The sequence below is a fragment of the Leopardus geoffroyi genome, chromosome B1 (assembly GCF_018350155.1).
Source record: "Leopardus geoffroyi isolate Oge1 chromosome B1, O.geoffroyi_Oge1_pat1.0, whole genome shotgun sequence".
In the NCBI taxonomy this organism is placed as follows: domain Eukaryota; kingdom Metazoa; phylum Chordata; class Mammalia; order Carnivora; family Felidae; genus Leopardus; species Leopardus geoffroyi.
This window is the reverse complement of record NC_059327.1, coordinates 137,321,445-137,327,702: the sequence shown is the minus strand read 5'-3', so window position 1 is coordinate 137,327,702 and position 6,258 is coordinate 137,321,445.

Here is a 6,258-nt window from a genome sequence, read left to right as displayed (position 1 = left end):
GGCCTCTGGAGTTGGAGTCACCAATGGCTCAGCGTGTGGCCTGGGACTGGCTTCAGATTCCTCACAGGGCTGTTAACAGGATTAGAAAATGAACATGGCCTAGAAGTCTATCAGCATATAACGGGTGCTTGCAAATATCAATGATCTTTTTTCAACCCAGAAACAAGGAATCATAGTGAGAAGAAATTGAGGAAATAGAATGTGCGGACTTGCCACATAGGAGGTGGACAGTGAGGAGAGGGAAAACCAAAATTGTTCCCAACTTTCTAGCCTGGTACACTGCTCGATAGCTGAATCATTTAAGGCTTTTTGAATCAAGTCACAGAATATTTTTTTAAGTTATTTATTTACTTATTTGTTCCAGAGAGTCAGAGAGAACACAAATGGGGAAGGGGCAGAGAGAGAAGGAGAGAGAATTCCAAGCAGGCTCTGCACTGCCTAGTGCAGGGCCCGACGTGGGACTTGAACTCGCGAAACGGTGAGATCATGACCTAAGCCGAAACTAGCAGTCAGATGCTTATCCAACTGAGCCACCCACAGACCCCTCAAGTCACAGAATATTAAACAAAAAAGGGATTTATTGCCTCATGTCTGAAAAATCCTGGGTACACCCAGCTTTAGGACCAACTTGTTCCAGGGCTCAACCCTGTGATCAGGGCTTGAGTCTTTCCTCCGCTTGGCTTTCCTCTTCTTCATGCTGACTTCACTCCTACTCACACTTCACATCCCCTGTGGTGGCACGGGGGCTGCCTACAGCTCCAGGCTTGTTCTCCCAGATCCTGGGGCAAGAGAAAATAACAAGAGTTAACACCCACATTTGCATGCTACATCATAGGCACTGTTCTTTTTTTTTTAAAGTAGGCTCCATGCCCAATGTGAGGCTTGAACTCATGACCCTGAGATCAAGAGTCACATACTCTACAGACGGAGCCAACCAAACACCTGCTGTTCTAATTATTTTTACAGATAGTGATACTTATAATTTTCACAAGAATGAGGTAGGCAAGAAAACTGAGGCAGATTAAGTAACTAGTCCAAAGTTACCAATTGGAGATAGAGCCAGGATTTGAGCCCAGGGGTCTGGTTTCAAAGTCTGTGCTTTAAAGTGCTTCATTTGAAAAACAGCCATCATCTTTTGGGACCCGTTTGTACTATATTAATTTGTTTGGGTCCCTAAGGCTAGGGGAAGTGATGTCTACTTGGCCAGTGGCAGTCGCACGCCCATCCTGGGGGTGGGCGCAAGGAAACGCCATGCAGGGCTCCTGGGCTGGGCAAGGGGAGGGACAGCCTGGCAGGACAGCATCTGAATACTCTTTTCAGAACAGACAGCAAAACAAGAGATTTCCATCCTGACTGAGATGGAAAAGAAAGAAGAGGAAAGGGCTTTAGGGAGAAAATGATGAGCTCATTTGAAGTTTGAAGTGTTAGAAAAACGGTCATGCAAAGATACGGCTCTTTGGACATACCGATTCATACTTGAAATAAAATGATAAAAAGGTGAAAGTAACAGGCAAAGAGACACTGGGCAAATGAAGACAAATGAAAACAGGAGTGGTAATGTTAATGTCAGACAAGGCAGAACCTCAGGCTAAAAACACTTAGAGTGTAAGGAACATGCGTATGTAGTGATAAAAGGCACAAATAAGCCGATATAACAGTCAAGGTAGGCATCAAGGAACATAGCAGCCAAATACATAAAGGCAGGAAGGAGAACTTTATACAATTATAATGAGAGATTTCAAAATACCTTTCTCACAATCAGCCAGAATTAATAGTCAAAAAAAAAAAAAATAATCATTCAGCTTTACAAGTAATATGATGTTATACTAGCCAAAACTTTATTCAGATGAACTGAGTCATATAATCAAATAACTTGAGATAGTACATCTAAGGACTTCTTACATCCCACAAATAAAGAAAAATTTTTCATAAAAATGAAAAATGGTAGATACATGATGAAGATGACTGAAAAACCTTAAATTGTCAGAAATGAAGGCACAAACTCCTAGGTAAGTCTTGGATGAAAGAGGAAATAAAAGGGAATTCATTCATTCTTTAGAAACCAATGAAAAGCAAACCACTCTCTATTGAGACCTGCTGGACCCTGAAAGTAATACTAAGGAACATTTAGAGCTCTAAAATGCCTTAGTGATTTAAAAGTGAAACCAAAAAAATAATGGAACTAAATACCCATCTTCTTTTTAATGTTTTATTTTTATTTTTGTGAGAGAGAGCGTGAGCGGGGGAGAGGTAGAGAGAAAGAGGGGAACAGAGGATCTGAAGCAGGCTCCAGGCTCTGCACTGACAGCACAGAGCCCCATGTGGGACTCGAACTCACCAACTGTGAAATCATGACCTGAGCCCAGACGGGGCACTCAGCCTACTGAGCCACCCAGGTGTCCCTAAATACTCATCTTAAAAATTTAGAAAAATAAATCAGGAAATTGGGATTAATAAAGGTAAAAGCTAAGATTAATGATATACATAGAAACAACAATAGGATAAAAACAGTAAGAAGGACAATTAAGTCAAAACCTGCTGAAAATGACTCCAAAATTTGATTAATAGACTCCTCCTTCAGATCTGTGCCTCAGTGGCCTTTCCTGTCTCCCCATGACCCGGGGCCCCTGTTGCGAGCTGTCACTGCAGGCCCATTCTCCCTGGGTGACTTGCACGCCCGTCTCTCCAGCGTTGGGGGCACCCTGTTGAAAACCACAATTCAACCGAGTGAATTTGAAGATCTAATTGTCTTTATTAAGCAATTCATGAATCAGGCACCTCACCTAGTAAGTAGAGAGATAGTCTCAGGAGTTGTAAAAAAAATGAAGGTTTTAATAACTTCCTGGGGCAAGGAAGTTGTGAGAAAAAGAAAAGGCAGAATTGTTTCAGGCATAGTCCCTTTCACCTGGTCTGTAAGTGTTATTTTAAGGGGGCAAGAACAGGGGTTTTATCATGTGGATTACCTTATCCTCATCTTCCTCTCTGGGATCTAGAGGGCCAGATTGCCTCACTGGGGCAAAAAATTCCCGACTAACCTGTTAGAATTACATTTCTGGGGGAATTTGAAACTGCAGTGATGTTGAATGTTTAGCCTCAGTTTGGTGACCTGGCCTGGCATAAGTGACTCTGTCTCAGGCCTGTGGTTTTCTTTTTAACCACCCCAATGAAGGAGACGGTACATCTGTTCTGGTCCCTGCTGGGAGCCCGGTGCTTGGCACACGGCAGTCCCTCCAGAAATATTGAGTGAACACAAGAGAAAAGCAAGGGCAATAAGACGGCAGGAAGACTCGAAGAAGGCAGAAGAAGCAGAGAAAACCACACCTGGAGACGGTGCAGTAGAAACTTTTCACGAAGGAGGCGAGGGCAATGATGCTGAATGCTTTAAGAAGCAAAAGCGAATGAGGAATTTCTCATTTGGTTTTCCACCATCAAGTTCTTTCATAGCACCAATGCTAGTGTGTTGACCACGTAAACTGATTGTGGCTGATGTGCTTTGAGTGTCTCTGGAGTACTCTGAAGGCCGTCATCACATTTGCTTCTTAGAAATGCCCCAGAGGAGTATATAGCATTATTATCATTCTTATTTTGCAGATGCAGATGAAGAAATAAAGGCTCAAAAAGGCTAGGTAACTTTTCCAGAGTCACAAAGCTAAAAAAGGTGGAGTCAAGGATGGGACTCAGGTATTCTGATTAAACATGGTGCCCTATTACATTTCCCTACACATTAATCACATCTAGGAGGTTGTCAGGCAGTTGGTGGTCAAGACACGGATTTATTGAGCACTTACTGAGCCACGCATCCAGTATGATGTAGTGAATGTGACCCAAGAGAGCCGGTCCCTTCCTGAGCTGACTATAGTGCGGGGAGACAGAAAAGTATAGACCACCTCAAATGCTAAGCATTGCAAAGGGGTGCTTTGGGAGAATAAAGCTCAGGAACGCCGCCGAGGCTGGGGTGGGGGTGGGGGAGTGAAAGGCATCACAGACTTTGTTTTCCTCTGAAAATGAAGTTTCAGGACCCTGCCCTTAATTGCTGTTGGCAGCAGCCAGACATATTGAAGCTTGTTTTGTTCTGTGGGAAGGTTCCGTTGCCGTACAGGTGGGTTCAATAGACTTGTGAGTAGCAAGTCCAGTCTCCACCCAGACCAGCCGAAACCGGTTTCAGTGTTTTCACAGCCTGGGAAATACACACTCTGTGAAGTGTGTCTTTAAATACACCCAGTGTGAAGCAAGAATTAGAGTTAGCCCCTGGGTGGAGAAGTGATACCGGACATCTCACCTATTCTGTTAGTGTTACTTGAAGCAAAGGAAGGCCATCTCTCACATCGCTGTGAGGAAAAAAGTGCTGCTTGATGCAAATCTTGCAAAACTGACTCCTGTCTACGTTCCTCTCTTTCCCCAAATTGACACAGAGAAAAAGTTGGCAGGAAAGTACTAACAAGACACAGTTACAAAAGTTAACGCTAACACCTGGAGGAATTCATCCCTGTGAAAGCAAAAAATAAGAGAACAAGTTTCTTTGTTATTTGTCCCTTGGTTCGGAGTGTTTGTGTATTGTACGTGCTTAATAGATGAATTGGATGTCTGACAATACAGAAATCATAGTCCCCACCATGTGACAGACATTTAGTAAGGCCAGAGATGTTAGAGTGTCAGTGGAGAATCGCCATTCATTTATTTGCTGATTTATTGAATGTTGAATAAACAGTTATTGAGGGCCTACTCTGTGCCCCACTTTATTGTAGGTGGTAGGGATGCCGAAGGGAAGGAAACAGCCAAAACTCCTGCCCTTGTGATGGCCCAGAAAAAGAGAGGATAGTAGTAGGGAAATAGTAGGGAAATGGGAAGCATAGGAGGGGGCTGTTAGCAGTTTTCGACAGAGTAGTCAGGGCAGCGGCATTTGAGCAGACATCTGAGGGAGTTTTATACTAAGCCACTCAGAAACCCAGGAAGAACCTTCTGGGCAGAGAGACTGCATGTCAAGGCATGAGGTGGGAATGCGCTTGGCACTTTCAAGGAAGAGCAAAGAGGTCAGGGTGGCTTGCGTAATGAGCGAAGCAGGAGATAACTGGGTTCAGCTCATGTAAGCGTTTCATAGGCCATTGTAAAGACTTCAGTTTTTACTGTGGCTCTGAGGGGAAGGTGCAGGAGAATTTTGATCAGAGGATATTAATGCTGGTAATAGTTAACCTTCACACAGCATTTACTAGATGCTGGACACTGTTCTAAGTACTTTATGTATATTGACTCACTTATTTCCTATTTCAACCCTGTAGGTATCATTCTCATTTACACAGATGATGGAACTATGGCTGAAATATTAAGTAACTTGTCCAAAGTCACACAGCTGGTAAGTAATGGAACCGTAATTCAAACCTAGGCAGTTTGGCTGCTGCCCATGTCCCCCTTTTCCAGGCGACACAGTGAGACTCTACTTCCCAACCTCCCCAGCAGTTAGGTTGTGGCCACGTGACTGAGTTGTGGCCAATGGGATGTGAGCAGAAGTGAAGGGAGCTACCTCCAGCTTGCATCTGCAGCCCTTCATCGCCTTACCTCATCTTCCTGCTGAATATAGAGAACTTCAAGCTTTTACTGGAAGGTAGAGCCGCAAGATGAAAAGAGTCTGGGTTTTTTTTTTTTTAATGTTTATTTATTTTTGAGAGAAGGGGGAGGTGCAGAGAGAGAGGGAGACACAGAATTCGAAGCAGGCTTCAGGCTCTGAGCTGTTAGCACAGAGCCCAGCGCAGGGCTTGAACTCACCAACTGTGAGGCCATGACCTGAGCTGAGGTCAGATGCTTAACTGACTGAACCACCCAGGAGCCCGGAACCTGGGTTTTTAAATTACCACATGAAAGCCCTCCTGCAGATCAGTAATTGCTCTTTAAAATTCACAAAAAACTTCTATTGTGTAAGCCACCAAGAAATTAGGCATTGTTTTAAAAATCTTGAATTTAGCAAGACCTAAATCTGACCCTGTCTCTCTCTCTCTCTCTGCCCCTTCCCCTGCTCACGCTCTCCCTCTCAAAAATGAATAAAGACAAGGGTGCCTGGGTGGCTCAGTCAGTTAAGCGTCTGACTTCAGGTCATGATCTCGCGGTTTGTGGGTTCGAGCCCCACGTCGGGCTCTGTGCTGACCGCCTGGAGCCTGCTTCAGATTCTGTCTGTCTGTCTGTCTCTCTCTCTCTCTGCCCCTCCCCTGCTCACGCTCGTCTCTCTCTGTCTCAAAAATAAATAAAACATTTAAAAAAATTTTTTTA